At 48.7% G+C, this 16362-nt stretch overlaps 1 pseudogene; it reads left to right on the top strand.

Moving 5' to 3' along the window:
- The first annotated feature begins 259 nt into the window (after positions 1-259).
- On the top strand, positions 260-16117 carry LOC119333585 (annotated as a pseudogene).
- Positions 16118-16362: the final 245 nt, after the last annotated feature.

Raw genomic sequence — 16362 nt, 5'->3', positions numbered from 1 at the left:
CCAGCGAATCAAGAATGACGGCCGAGCGGGCGACCTTCCAGCAGCAGAGGGGCGTCCTGACGGCTTGGTGGCATGTTGAACGGGCGAGGACGAACAGGGGCGCGTGGCTCGGCGACGATGGCGCTCCTGCGGCCATTCATGGCAGCGGTGGATCGAGAAGACGGACGGCGGCGGGGCGCGAGACACTTGAGGGCGCGGGGCGCGACGGAGCTTGACGGGGTTGAGGACGACGGGTTCGGGCGGTGAAGGAGGTGCGGCCATGGAGGCTTGGCGCGTCGCGCGGGACTTGGGCGCCGGAGGACGACGTCTGCGGGCGCAGGGCCTTGCTGGTGGCCCCCTGGGCGCGACGGCGGCGAGGTGGTCGACGGGGCTCCGGCCTGCAGTGGTGGCACGCATCGGGCTCCAAGGTGATGAAGAGGAGGTAGTGGGATGAGGGAGCGAGCGAGAGGAAGGTGGGGATCGAGCAGCGGCTCTCCCGGCTCGATGCGTGGGGCGTGCGTGTGGCGGCGGCGTCGGGAGGGAACGAGGGAGAGAGGTGCGCGAGGGAAATCAGGCTAGGTTTAGAGACTGCAGCGGGGCTGCTGGGCCTTAGAAGGCTGGCTAGGCCTAGGTGGGCCGGTGCTGGAGTCTGCGAGGCCCAGGTGGGTAGCGGGGAGAGATGGGCCTAGTGGAGAGGGAGGCGGCGCCTAGGGAGACTGGTGGCTGGGCCTTAGGCCTAGGCTGGGCTTCTCTCTCTCTCTTCTCTTATCTCCTTTAGCAGAAAAGAAAATCGAGAGAGGGAAAAGAAGGAGAGGGTTAGGAAAGGATTTTGCGCATAGGGATAATTTCCCCGGACTTGTAAAAATGAGCTTGATCCCGCAAAATAGAAGTGGGCACGCGGTTGAAGTTGAATTCAAACTCATTTGAAATTAATTCCAAATGATTTGAATAGGAAGTGAGGTTTGGGAAGGTCCAAAAATGTTGAGACTTTTGGAGGAGCCTCAAAAAAAGAAGAAAGAATTTTCGGCAAGGTTTGGAGATCAACTCGAAGCAGAAAGGCATGGGATTATCTGCATGTGTGTTATGGGTGATTCCAAATTATTGGAATATAATTTATATAGCTCCCTAAAATATTGGGACAATACGTTTTAAAGAGTAATCACCACAGTGAATATCCCTCGATTTAAATGGATCAAAGATCCATACGGTTTATTTATTTGAGTTGCAAAAATTAATGATATGATGGCATGATGACATGATGCAATGCAAAAATAAAAGGAGCAAGCAAAATGAAACACACGGAGAAACCCGGAAACCCTGAAAGGCAACTGAAGCTTCGGTCTTGGGGCGTCACATCAGTCGAGTGCCTTCGACCACCGGGTCGACCACCAGCGCTTGCCTACCAGGGGTGGCGATGTGCGTTGGGTCATTAGACTGGTCGAACGTAATGGCAGTCTGCGACCATTTCAAGTAATTGGGTGTCGCCGGAGTGACCATGTTCACTTCTCTGTTGATGACTTTCAATCGACTCTTGTTTTCAACATCAGCAAAAATCATCAGAGTGTAATTCATGTGAGGATAACCATCATCATCTTCCCCTTCACTCTCAGCCTTGTCTGCCTCCTTCTCCTTTTCCTTGGGTTGTTTCTCTCGGAACTGCTGGATCAGGAGCCGACACTGTCGAGTGGTATGCTTCGGGTAAATGAAATTACCTTCTTCGTCTTTTTTGGTGTGGATATGGCACGACAGATCCAACACGTCATTTCCATCTTGATCTTTTACTTTCTTGGGGTTCCACGGCCCTTTGGGCTTCCCCTTGAACTTTCCTTGAACCACAGCCAAGGCCTCACCCGGAGCAGCTGGTTCGGCCTTGCGTTTTTGTTTCCGACTGGAGTTTCCTCCTCCGGCTTCGTGGGCGACTGCTTTGTGCTTGCCGCTCCGCAGTCGCTCCTCCTCTTCACCATTGGCATACTTGGTGGCGATTTCCATCATTCGAGTCAAAGTCATGTTTCCTGTCCGGCCGAATTTCAGATTCAACTCTCGGTACCTGACGCCTTCCTTGAAAGCACAAATTGCCTGATGATCAGACACATCTTCCACCGTGTGGTGCAGGGTGATCCACCTCTGGATATAATCTCTCAAAGTTTTATTCGGTTTCTGGACGCAACACTGTAATTCTGTCAAACCTGCTGGCCGCTTGCAAGTACCCTCAAACGTTCTGACAAACACTCGGGCGAGATCTTCCCAAGTATAGATGCTGCCAGGCGCCAACTGATTCAGCCACGCCCTAGCCGAGCCCTCCAACATCAGAGGAAGGTGTTTCATGGCCACCTCATCATTGCCGCCACCAATCTGGACAGCCACTCGGTAGTCTTCGAGCCAGGTGTCAGGCTTGGACTCTCTGGTGAACTTACTGACTCCAGTCTCCAACCTGAAGTTGGGGGGAATCACTACAGCTCTGGTAGCTCTGCTGAAGCACTCTGGGCCAGAGACATGCACCCTGTTGCTGGTTTGCGGGCCTTTGTCATGGCCATCTCGGTGAGCTCTGTTTCTGTCGACCAAGCCTTGTACGAGAATAGATCTCGCATCAAAGCCTAGCTCCCTAGGGTCGACTGGAATACCTCTTCCGACGCTGTTAGGGCGCCCGTCTTCATGTGGTCGCGGCATGTACGACCCACTCCTTGGAGGAGGCATGGGCACTCGACGGCGATCATCGCGATCGGCTCGACGATCATACTGCTCCTGGTTTCTGTACTGATCATGCCGCTCTCCACGTCCCTCACGCCTTGGGGGCGATCCGGGCTATGGGCCGACTGGACCATATCTGCGACCACAGATCTGCTATGGATCCTATCCCGCGACTGAGACACGGCCATATTCTGCTCTCCTGCTGCCCGGAGCAAGGCCCTGATCTGTGCCAGACCCCGGTCAGCTTCTGACTGGGAAGGTGAATCGACTCTGCTATCCAGGCCGCAGCTGCTAGGTTTTGGATCGGTGTTCGGTATACCTGAGATGGAGGTGGAAAAAGTTGGCGTCGGCTGGACTCAGGAGCACGTTGACGAGCGCGATCGTCGAGTGCGCGCTGTAGGTTCTCCAGCCGAGTGCGCTCAGCCAGATTGGCCAAGCGAGCCTGTTCCAAGGCCTGGGCCTCGGGCGTTTCTCCAACTATAGGAGTATGCAAGGCATCCATGTTTCGGCGACGAAGTTCTTCTCTCTGCTGCGAGGAGAGAGGCTCGGGGCGGTACTCCTCGTGAACGCGCGACGGATCGCCGTTCCCGTCACCTCCGTCTTCACGATCGAAGCCAGGAGGACCGCGTGGTCCATTGACCATCAGGACTTCTGCTACCGAGTCATTGCTGCCGCACTCGGATGCAGTCTCTACGGAGCCAGTCGACAGATCGAACAGGCCGTAGAGAGACTCGTCGGGCTTGAGCGTCGCGACTTGAGGGGTGGCCGACTGGCAGGCCACCGCATGCTTCACCCACCGTTGAACCCTCGATCGGCCGGTGCGCTTGTTCCGGCGGGTCGCAGGGAGGGGGAAAGCCGTAGGAGTCGATCTCAGCCAAACCTCCGCCTGGAACCATGATGATGGGGATCGGAAAAATTGCAACTTCTCCAATAAGTCGCTAAGACACCTGCCCCAAGGTGGGCGCCAACTGTCGTGGATCTAAGACTGAAAGTAGAATGGGGGGTAGGTATGAGGAGGCAAGATCCTAGATATGGAGTAGTTGTACACATGAGTTTTACGAGTTCATGCCCTTCTCGGAGGAAGTAACAGCCCTACGTCTCGGTGCCCTGAGGTGGTCGACTGGATTATACGTGTGTGTGTGTTTACAAAAGTGCGAACCCCTGTCCCAGAGGAGGGGGGTGGCTTATATAGAGTGCGCCAGGACCCCAGCTCCCCTCCGTTACACAGGGTTCAATGTTCATAAAGGTGGGGCATTACTGGTAACGTCTACAATAAAGTGTTATAAATGCCCATAATGTTATGGTTTAAGTCGCGACCGTTGCAGAGTGGAGGGCTTCTCGTCTTCTGGTGGTCGAGTGTCTTCAAGGTGGTCGAGTGTCTTCAAGGAAGTCGAGTGAGCACATCTTCATGGTCGAGTGGATGATATTTTCTCTTCAACTGCTTCTGATTCTTTGTAAAGATGTCCTCGGGGAGGGTATGCTGGACAAGTCCATGACCCTACCCTAGGTACATAGCTTCATCAGGGGGCGCCCCCCCTCCCTAGTCCAATTCGGACCAGTCCATGGGGAGGGGTGTGGCCACCCTTTGAGGTCTTTTTCTCATTTCCCGTATGGACCATTAAGGCCCAATACGAATTCCCGTAACTCTCTGGTACCCCCGAAAATACCCGAATCACTCGGAACCTTTCTGATGTCCGAATATAGTCGTCCAATATATAGATCTTTATGTCTCGACCATTTCGAGACTCCTCGTCATGTCCCCGATCTCATTCGGGACTCTGAACTACCTTCAGTACATCAAATCACATAAACTCATAATACAATTGTCACCGAAACTTTAAGCATGCGGACCCTACGGGTTCGAGAACTATGTAGACATGACCGAGACACGTCTCCGATCAATAAACAATAGCGGAACCTGGATGCTCATATTGGATCCTACATATTCTATGAAGATCTTTATCGGTCAAACCGCATAACAACATACGTTGTTCCCTTTGTCATCGGTATGTTACTTGCCCGAGATTCGATCGTCGGTATCTCAATACCTAGTTCAATCTCGTTACCGGCAAGTCTCTTTACTCGTTCCATAATACATCATCCCGCAACTAACTCATTAGTTCCAATGCTTGCAAGGCTTATAGTGATGTGCATTACCGAGTGGGCCCAGAGGTACCTCTCCGACAATCGGAGTGACAAATCCTAATCTTGAAATATGCCAACCCAACAAGTACCTTCGGAGACACCTATAGAGCACCTTTATAATCACCCAGTTACGTTGTGATGTTTGGTAGCACACAAAGTGTTCCTCCGGTAAACGGGAGTTGCATAATCTCATAGTCATAGGAACATGTATAAGTCATGAAGAAAGCAATAGCAACAAACTAAACGATGAAGTGCTAAGCTAACGGAATGGGTCAAGTCAATCACATCATTCTCCTAATGATGTGATCCCGCTAATCAAATGACAACTCATGTCTATGGTTAGGAAACATAATCATCTTTGATCAACGAGCTAGTCAAGTAGAGGCATACTAGTGACACTTTGTTTGTCTATGTATTCACACATGTATTATGTTTCCGGTTAATACAATTCTAGCATGAATAATAAACATTTATCATGATATAAGGAAATAAATAATAACTTTATTATTGCCTCTAGGGCATATTTCCTTCAGTCTCCCACTTGCACTAGAGTCGATAATCTAGATTACATAGTAATGATTCTAACACCCGTGGAGCCTTGGTGCTGATCATGTTTTGCTCGTGAGAGAGGCTTAGTCAACGGGTCTACAACATTCAAATCCGTATGTATCTTGCAAATTTCTATGTCTCCCACCTGGACTAAATCCCGGATGGAATTGAAGCGTCTCTTGATGTGCTTGGTTCTCTTGTGAAATCTGGATTCCTTCGCCAAGGCAATTGCTCCAGTATTGTCACAAAAGATTTTCATTGGACCCGATGCACTAGGTATGACACCTAGATCGGATATGAACTCCTTCATCCAGACTCCTTCATTTGCTACTTCTGAAGCAGCTATGTACTCCGCTTCACACGGAGATCCCGCCACGACGCTTTGTTTAGAACTGCACCAACTGACAGCTCCACCGTTCAATGTAAACATGTATCCGGTTTGCGATTTAGAATCGTCCAGATCAGTGTCAAAGCTTGCATCAATGTAACCTTTTACGATGAGCTCTTTGTCACCTCCATATACGAGAAACATATCCTTAGTCCTTTTCAGGTATTTCGGGATGTTCTTGACCGTTGTCCAGTGATCCACTCCTGGATTACTTTGATACCTCCCTGCTAGACTTATAGCAAGGCACACATCAGGTCTGGTACACAGCATTGCATACATGATAGAGCCTATGGCTGAAGCATAGGGAACATCTTTCATTTTCTCTCTATCTTCTGCAGTGGTCGGGCATTGAGTCTTACTCACCTTCACACCTTGTAACACAGGCAAGAATCCTTTCTTTGCTTGATCCATTTTGAACTTCTTCAAAACTTTGTCAAGGTATGTGCTTTGTGAAAGTCCAATTAAGCGTCTTGATCTATCTCTATAGATCTTAATGCCCAATATGTAAGCAGCTTCACCGAGGTCTTTCATTGAAAAACTCTTATTCAAGTATCCCTTTATGCTATCCAGAAATTCTATATCATTTCCAGTTAGTAATATGTCATCCACATATAATATCAGAAATGCTATAGAGCTCCCACTCACTTTCTTGTAAATACATGTTTCTCCAAAAGTCTGTATAAAACCAAATGCTTTGATCACACTATCAAAGCGTTTATTCCAACTCCTAGAGGCTTGCACCAGTCCATAAATGGATTGCTGGAGCTTGCACACTTTGTTAGTTCCCTTTGGATCGACAAAACCTTCCGGTTGCATCATATACAACTCTTCTTCCAGAAATCCATTCAGGAATGCAGTTTTGACATCCATTTGCCAAATTTCATAATCATAAAACGCGGCAATTGCTAACATGATTCGGACAGACTTAAGCATCGCTACGGGTGAGAAGGTCTCATCGTAGTCAATCCCTTGAACTTGTCGAAAACCTTTCGCAACAAGTCGAGCTTTGTAGACAGTAACATTACCGTCAGCGTCAGTCTTCTTCTTGAAGATCCATTTATTCTCAATTGCTTGTCGATCAACGAGCAAGTCAACCAAAGTGCACACTTTGTTCTCATACATGGATCCCATCTCAGATTTCATGGCTTCAAGCCATTTTGCGGAATCTGGGCTCACCATCGCTTCTTCATAGTTCGTAGGTTCATCATGATCTAGTACCATGACTCCCAGAACAGTATTACCATACCACTCTGGTGCGGATCTTACTCTGGTTGATCTACGAGGTTCAGTAACAACTTAATCTGAAGTTCCATGATCATCATCATTAACTTCCTCACTAATTGGTATAGGCGTCACAGGAACAAATTTCTGTGATGAGCTATTTTCCAATAAGGGAGTAGGTACAGTTACCTCATCAAGTTCTACTTTCCTCCCACTCACTTCTTTCGAGATAAACTCCTTCTCTAGAAAGGATCCATTCTTAGCAACGAATGTCTTGCCTTCGGATCTGTGATAGAAGGTGTACCCAAAAGTTTCCTTTGGGTATCCTATGAAGACACATTTCTACCATTTGGGTTCGAACTTATCAGGTTGAAGCTTTTTCACATAAGCATTGCAGCCCCAAACTTTAAGAAACGACAACTCTGATTTCTTGCCAAACCAAAGTTCATAAGTCGTCGTCTCAACGGATTTTGATGGTGCCCTATTTAACATGAATGCGGCCGTCTCTAAAGCATAACCCCAAAACGATAGCGGTAAATCAGTAAGAGACATCATAGATCGCACCATATCTAGTAAAGTACGATTACAACATTCGGACACACCATTACGCCGTGGTGTTTCGGGTGGCGTGAGTTGCGAAACTATTCCGCATTGTTTCAAATGTAGACCAAACTCGTAACTCAAATATTCTCATCCACGATCAGATTGTAGAAACTTTATTTTCTTGTTACGATGATTTTCAACTTCACTCTAAAATTCTTTGAACTTCTCAAATGTTTGAGACTTATGCATCATTAAGTAGATATACCCATATCTGCTTAAATCATCTGTGAAGGTGAGAAAATAACGATATCCGCCACGAGCCTCAACATTCATCGGACCACATACATCTGTATATATGTATGATTTTCAACAAATCTGTTGCTCTCTTCATAGTTCCGGAGAACGGCGTTTTAGTCATCTTGCCCATGAGGTACGGTTTGCAAGTACCAAGTGATTCATAATCAAGTGGTTCCAAAAGTCCATCAGTATGGAGTTTCTTCATGCGCTTTACACCTATATGACCTAAACGGCAGTGCCACGAATAAGTTGCACTATCATTATCAACTCTACATCTTTTGGCTTCAACATTATGAATATGTGTAACACTACTATCGAGATTCATATAAATAGAACAAATAGACCACTCTTCAAGGGTGCATGACCATAAAAGATATTACTCATATAAATAGAACAACCATTATTCTCTGATTTAAATGAATAACCATCTCGCATCAAACAAGATCCAGATATAATGTTCATGCTCAACACTGGCACCAAATAACAATTATTTAGGTCTAATACTAATCCCGACGGTAGATGTAGAGGTAGCGTGTCGACCGCGATCACATCGACTTTGGAACCATTTCCCATGCGCATCGTCACCTCGTCCTTGGCCAGTGTTCGCTTAATCCGTAGTCCCTGTTTCGGGTTGCAAATATTAGCAACAGAACTAGTATCAAATACCCAGGTGCTACTGCGAGCTCTAGTAAGGTACACATCAATAACATGTATATCACATATACCTTTGTTCACCTTGCCATCCTTCTTATCCGCCAAATACTTGGGGCAGTTCTGCTTCCAGTGACAAGTCTGCTTGCAGTAGAGGCACCCAGTCTCAGGCTTAGGTCCAGACTTGGGTTTCTTCTCCTGAGCAGCAACTTGTTTGCCGTTCTTCTTGAAGTTCCCCTTCTTCTTTCCTTTGCCCTTCTTCTTGAAACTGGCGGTCTTATTGACCATCAACACTTGATGCTCCTTCTTGATTTCTACCTCCGCAGCCTTTAGCATTGCGAAGAGCTCAGGAATAGTTTTATTCATCCCTTGCATATTATAGTTCATTACGAAGCATTTGTAGCTTGGTGGCAGTGATTGAAGAACTCTGTCAATGACACTATCAACAGGAAGATTAATTCCCAGTTGAGTCAAGTGATTATGATACCCAGACATTTTGAGTATATGTTCACTGACAGAACTATTCTCCTTCATCTTGCAGCTATAGAACTTATTGGAGACTTCATATCTCTCAATCTAGGCATTTGCTTGAAATATTAACTTCAACTCCTGGAACATCTCATATGCTCCATGACGTTCAAAACGTCGTTGAAGTCCCGGTTCTAAGCCGTAAAGCATGTCACACTGAACTATTGAGTAGTCATCAGCTTTGCTCTGCCAAACGTTCATAACATCTGGTGTTGCTCCTACAGCAGGCCTAGCACCCAGCGGTGCTTCCAGGATGTAATTCTTCTGTGCAGCAATGAGGATAATCCTCAAGTTACGGACCCAGTCCGTGTAATTGCTACCATCATCTTTCAACTTTGCTTTCTCAAGGAATGCATTAAAATTCAACGGAACAACAATACGGGCCATCTATCTATAATCAAACATAGACAAGCAAGATACTATCAGGTATTAAGTTCATGATAAATTTAAGTTCAATTAATCATATTACTTAAGAACTCCCACTTAGAAATACATCCCTCTGATCTTCTAAGTGATCACGTGATCCAAATCAACTAAACCATAACCAATCATCACGTGAAATGGAGTAGTTTTCAATGGTGAACATCACTATGTTGATCATATCTACTATATGATTCACGCTCGACCTTTCGGTCTCAGTGTTCCGGGGCCATATCTGCATATGCTAGGCTCGTCAAGTTTAACCCAAGTATTCTGCGTGTGCAAAACTGGCTTGCACCCGTTGTAGATGGACGTAGAGCTTATCGCACCCGATCATCACGTGGTGTCTGGGCACGACGAACTTTGGCAACGGTGCATACTCAGGGAGAACACTTTTATCTTGAAATTTAGTGAGAGATCATCTTATAATGCTACCATCAATCAAAGCAAGATAAGATGCATAAAAGATAAACATCGCATGCAATCAATATAAGTGATATGATATGGCCATCATCATCTTGTGCTTGTGATCTCCATCTCCGAAGCACCTTCATGATCACCATCGTCACCGGCGCGACACCTTGATCTCCATCACAGCATCGTTGTCGTATTGCCAATCTTATGCTTCTACGACTATCGCTACCGCTTAGTAATAAAGTAAAGCATTACAGGGCGATTGCATTGCATACAATAAAGCAACAACCATATGGCTCCTGCCAGTTGCCGATAACTCGGTTACAAAACATGATCATCTCATACAATAAAATTTAGCATCATGCTTTGACCATATCACATCACAACATGCCATGCAAAAACAAGTTAGACGTCCTCTGCTTTGTTGTTGCAAGTTTTACGTGGCTGCTACGGGATGAGCAAGAACTGTTCTTACCTACGTATCAAAACCACAATGATAGTTTGTCAAGTTGGTCCTGTTTTAACCTTCGCAAGGACCGGGCGTAGCCACACTCGGTTCAACTAAACTTGGAGAAACTGATACCCGCCAGCCACCTGTGTGCAAAGCACGTCGGTAGAACTAGTCTCGCGTAAGCGTACGCGTAATGTCGGTCCGGGCTGCTTCATCCAACAATACCGCCGAACCAAAGTATCACATGCTGGTAAGCAGTATGACTTGTATCACCCACAACTCACTTGTGTTCTACTCGTGCATATAACATCTACGCATAAAACCTGGCTCGGATGCCACTGTTGGGGAACGTAGTAATTTCAAAAAAATTCCTACGCACACGCAAGATCATGGTGATGCATAGCAATGAGAAGGAAGAGTGTTGTCCATATACCCTCGTAGACCGAAAGAGGAAGCATTAGCACAACGCGGTTGAAGTAGTCGTATGTCTTCACGATCCGACCGATCAAGTACCGAACGCACGACACCTCCGAGTTCAACACACGTTCAGCCGGATGACGTCCCTCGAACTCTGGTCCAACCAAGTGTTGAGGGAGAGTTTCGTCAGCACGACGGCGTGGTGACGGTGTTGATGTTCTACTGACGCAGGGCTTCGCCTAAGCACCGCTACAGTATTATCGAGGTGGACTATGGTGGAGGGGGGCACCGCACACGGCTAAAAGATCAAAGAGATCAATTGTTGTGTCTCTAGAGGTGTCCCCTGCCCCCGTATATAAAGGAGCAAGGGGGGAGAGGCGGCCGGCCAAGGAGGGCGCGCCAAGGGGGAGTCTTACTCCCACCGGGAGTAGGATTCCTCCTTTCCTTGTTGGAGTAGGAGAAGGGAAGGAAAAAGGAGAAGGAAGGAAGGGGGCGCCCCCCTCCCTAGTCCAATTCGGACCAGTCCATGGGGAGGGGTGCGGCCACCCTTTGAGGCCTTTTTCTCCTTTCCCATATGGCCCATTAAGGCCCAATACGAATTCCCGTAACTCTCCGGTACCCCCGAAAATACCCGAATCACTCGGAACCTTTCCGATGTCCGAATATAGTCGTCCAATATATCGATGTTTACGTCTCGACCATTTAGAGACTCCTCTTCATGTCCCCGATCTCATCCGGGACTCCGAACTACCTTCGGTACATCAAATCACATAAACTCATAATACAATTGTCACCGAAACTTTAAGCGTGCGGACCCTACGGGTTCGAGAACTATGTAGACATGACCGAGACGCGTCTTTGGTCAATAACCAATAGCGGAACCTGGATGCTCATATTGGCTCCTACGTATTCTACGAAGATCTTTATCGGTCAAACCGCATAACAACATACGTTGTCCCTTTGTCATCGGTATGTTACTTGCCCGAGATTCGTTCGTTGGTATCTCAATACCTAGTTCAATCTCGTTACCGGCAAGTCTCTTTACTCGTTCCATAATACATCATCCCGCAACTAACTCATTAGTTGCAATGCTTGCAAGGCTTATAGTGATGTGCATTACCGAGTGGGCCCAGAGATACCTCTCCGACAATCTGAGTGACAAATCCTAATCTCGAAATATGCCAACCCAACAAGTACCTTCGGAGACACCTGTAGAGCACCTTTATAATCACCCAGTTACGTTGTGACGTTTGGTAGCACACAAAGTGTTCCTCCGGTAAACGGGAGTTGCATAATCTCATAGTCATAGGGACATGTATAAGTCATGAAGAAAGCAACAACAACAAACTAAACGATCAAGTGCTAAGCTAACGGAATGGGTCAAGTCAATCACATCATTCTCCTAATGATGTGATCCCGTTAATCAAATGACAACTCATGTCTATGGTTAGGAAACATAACCATCTTTGATCAACGAGCTAGTCAAGTAGAGGCATACTAGTGACACTCTGTTTGTCTATGTATTCACACATGTATTATGTTTCTGGTTAATACAATTCTAGCATGAATAATAAACATTTATCATGATATAAGGAAATAAATAATAACTTTATTATTGCCTCTAGGGCATATTTCCTTCACATACCTAGTTCAATCTCGTCACCGACAAGTCTCTTTACTCTTTACGTAATGCATCATCCCATGGCTAACTCATTAGTCACATTGCTTGCAAGGCTCATAGTGATGTGCATTACCGAGAGGGCCCAGAGATACCTCTCGATAAACGGAGTGACAAATCCTAATCTCGATCTATGCCAACTCAACAAACACCATCGGAGACACCTGTAGAGCATCTTTATAATCTTCCGATTATGTTGTGACGTTTGATAGCACACAAGTTGTTCCTCCGGTATTCGGGAGTTGCATAATCTCGTAGTCTGAGGAACATGTATAAGTCATGAAGAAAGCAATAGTAGAAAAAATAAACGATCATTATGCTAAGCTAACGGATGGGTCTTGTCCATCACATCATTCTCTAATGATGTGATCTCGTTCATCAAATGACAACACATGTCTATGGTCAGGAAACTTAACCATCTTTGATTAACGAGCTAGTCAAGTAGAGGCATACTAGGGACATTCTGTTTGTCTATGTATTCACACATGTACTAAGTTTCCGGTTAAGACAATTCTAGCATGAATAATAAACATTTATCATGATATAAGGAAATATAAATAACACTTTATTATTGCCTCTAGGGGATATTTCCTTCAATCCGGTATATGCTCAATAGCCAGAACGCCGACAAGTAACCTGGCCACCCCGTGAGCCCGAGTAAACTGCATATCAACACGCTCGGTCTTCCCAATCAGTGATCCTAGACTGCACACCACCCTGGCGTCATTGAGAGGCTTAGAAGGTGCCCCAGAAAATTGAACCCAAACCTGAGACAAAGGTGTGCCTTTTGGTTCTGTTTGCTTCCAAGCATCAAACTCAAGAAAACACTCTGTACCTGGCACGCGTGCTATACCAAACCTAAGGAGTTTCTTTAGCTCTTCCACTGACGGAAAATCAACCTTATATAAATTATCATCCAGCCGGATAAGCTCCCAATGAGAGTTCCCGGGAGCCAGATCATTCATCCTCTTCATAATCCGCGCCTCAGACAGGTAACCTTCGTGACCTTGACCAGCCCTGTAGTCAGGTTCTGCGGTGTATCTAGGATAACAAACGGAGTGGGTGACTCAAAGAACATCAAGTCTGCACAGCAAACCCCATACATGGTCACCGTTGGTAACTAGTGCAGCAACACCGGGCACTCTCCCGATTCATGAGCGGGCTTGAGACAAGTGTCACACAACTCCGTGTTGCATTCTGCAATAAATTGTCCTTGCTCACCACAATGATAGAATATCATCTTCTCTTTCTTGCGCGCCCACTTAGCGGCCCTCTCACCATCCGGCTTGTCGGAAAGTTTGTCAGAACCATGCTCACGACCTTTGACCCCATCTTGCAAGGGTACCGGGACCTTGGTAGAAGCCAGCGTGGTGACCACCGCCATGGCCTCGCCCGATAAATTTGATGGCTACACCAAATCCGCCGTCTCCGACGACTGGCCCGCAACAGCAAGGGCCTCAGTCTCGGCCGTGATGGCGGTAACCTGCGGTGGCGGAGGAGGGGGACGCTGCCGGTACTGGGACGGCCGCCTAGCCCGGCCCCTACCACCGCGAAAGCCCCGGTAACCTCCTCGGGACCGATAATCTGGTCCAGAAGCCCCCTCCACAAAATTTCCAGGCGGTGCATAGAACGGACTCTCCTCTGATCCATCACTTTGCCATGCGTAACCGCGGCCGCCGCCAGACGACCCATGATGTTGTCCATCCCCGTACACATTGACTCCATCATCGCCCCAACGACCGCGAGCTGTCTACGCGGCGAAGCCCTGCTCACCGCCGCCCCATGGGCAGCCGGGTGCCGGCCATCGGCCCCGCGACCCTCCCTTGCAGCCTGCCCGCCCACAGATGCTGGCCCCGTCGGGCACGGCGGCGGCACGGCCGAAGGCATCGGCGCCAGCCTGTGCTGCTGCTGCTGCACCCCGGCCCTTTGGGGCGGAGCCGGCTTGGGCTGCGACTGCGGCGCCGCCTTAGGAAGAGGAGGCGCTGTCCGGGCGGGCGGAGGAGCAGTCTTCGGCGGCGGCAGAGCGTCCTTGTGCAACGGCGGCAAGCCTCTCCCACGACCGGCCATGGCCACGAAGATAGATCGATCCAGGGGCCGTATCCTTGCTGCTCGAGCTAGCGACGACTAAGGAAACCCTGGTCGGGCAATTTTGTGATGCGTGATCACCGTACGTGCATGTGGCTCGCAACCCATGCAGCCCGCCCGGCGAAGGGTCCGCCGCCGATTCCTGGGCCGCACACTGGGCCACATACCCAGCACGCCCCGGGCCCAGGCCGGACGTTTCCACCACCGGCCCATCAATCCCCAGTAGAAGATTCAAACGCACCATCCGCGCCGCCCGGATCGCCCAAGGACCGACGGCCGCCGGCAGTGGTTGAACTGCTGCCTTTTTCTTCTTCTTGCGAGTAATTTTTGTCCAACCATCTAATGGGAAGAAATCAGATAAAGTAGGTTGTGACAAATTTACCTTGGGAGGGGTCCTTTCCAAGGTTTGATCTTCATCGACGAGGGCTTACGGAGACCCGCCGATCTTGGTTCCGCAATCCTCCTATCTTTGCGCCCCTCGCCAGGCGCGAGCTTCGTGAAGGATTCAGCGATTGGTGCCGTGAACTTAGATATTATCTCGGTTGACATTGGCAAGACTCCAGGCGAGTCAAGCTCGGCATCATCGTCGTCTTTGTCTTCGTCGTCAGCTAGTACCCAAAACCGTCCTCCGATCTTCGGCTTCGGCATTGGGGCATCTGGTTCCGATGTTAGATCGACAACCTCGATATGATCCTCCCCGCCCAAATTCTCCTGCACGCATTCAACAACAACAATTTCGAATTCATCGATATTCAAATGCATACCTGTGTGGATCCGTTCGTCTATGTCCAAGTACCGTCCGGCGAGAATATCGTGATCGCGATCTCGAACCTTCGTCCATCGTGACGGTGAATGTGTATAAAGAAATCCATCTCTCCATGTCCCAACCATTCGGCAATCTTCGAAATGGATCTGCCATCTGGCTGGGGCCAAATGTTGAACCTCCTGATCCAGATCCGTCTCGGAGTCGGATCGGACAGCCACCACTTGGACCGATCGCGAGGACCATGGTTCCATCACCTACGGCGGCTGCGGTTCCGGCGAGGCCCCTAGCGCTGGCGGCGGCGGTGGTTCTGGTGGAGGCGACAGGGTCGCCCCCCACCCCTAACCCACCCCCTCTCCCTCACGTGCGGCCATGCGGACGTTGGAGTAACTTAGATAGTAACTTGACACATCCCTAAGCTCCCGCGGGCTTGACGTGCGGCATACTGAAACTCGCCGGCGTCCCCTGGCCAATTATCATCCGCATCGCTGGCGTCCTGCTCGTCTTCCTCTTCATCGCGGCATTGTGCCAGCGTAGGCCCGCGCTAGGTCGCAACACCAGCTCCTGCAAGATCCAGAGGGGGATCGGTCATCCATGACTGCGCTTCCGCGAGAGCCGGCCGTCGGGCTAGGCCGGGCGGCCATCGCCGGCCTGCCCGTGTACAAGTACGAGAAGCTGAGCTGCGGCGGCAGAGAGGGCCACGAGTGCGCGGTGTGCCTCGCCGAGGTCAGGCCCAAGGAGGTGGTGAAGCAGCTGCCCGCGTGCATGCACCTCTTCCATGACCGGTGCATCGACGAGTGGCTCTGGTCTCACCGAATGTGTCCGGTCTGCCGGTCTCCGGTCGATGCCTCCATCGTGCCGGCCGTGGAAGTTGCCGCCCGGGCCATGCAATCAGTTTAGGGCTTCCTTCATTTACAGGAGATTCGTAGGAGTTTTACTAGAGGATTGGATTGGGTCGTTAAGAATCCCCCGTACGTTCATCACTCAAAAGAGTTGAAACATTAGGTATTTTTTCCTTATGACCTAATTGCATTCTATTTTTTCACAATAGCTACATGTCAGTCGTCTGACTTTTGAATTTGGGTTAGTCGATTTTTGCTAAAAGAGAGATATAGCCAGAGGGGAGGAAGAAGCTCGATGGCAGG

This window comes from Triticum dicoccoides, chromosome 7A, assembly GCF_002162155.2.
Source record: "Triticum dicoccoides isolate Atlit2015 ecotype Zavitan chromosome 7A, WEW_v2.0, whole genome shotgun sequence".
Classification (NCBI taxonomy): Eukaryota; Viridiplantae; Streptophyta; class Magnoliopsida; order Poales; family Poaceae; genus Triticum; species Triticum dicoccoides.
This window is presented reverse-complemented; position numbering and strand designations above follow the sequence as displayed.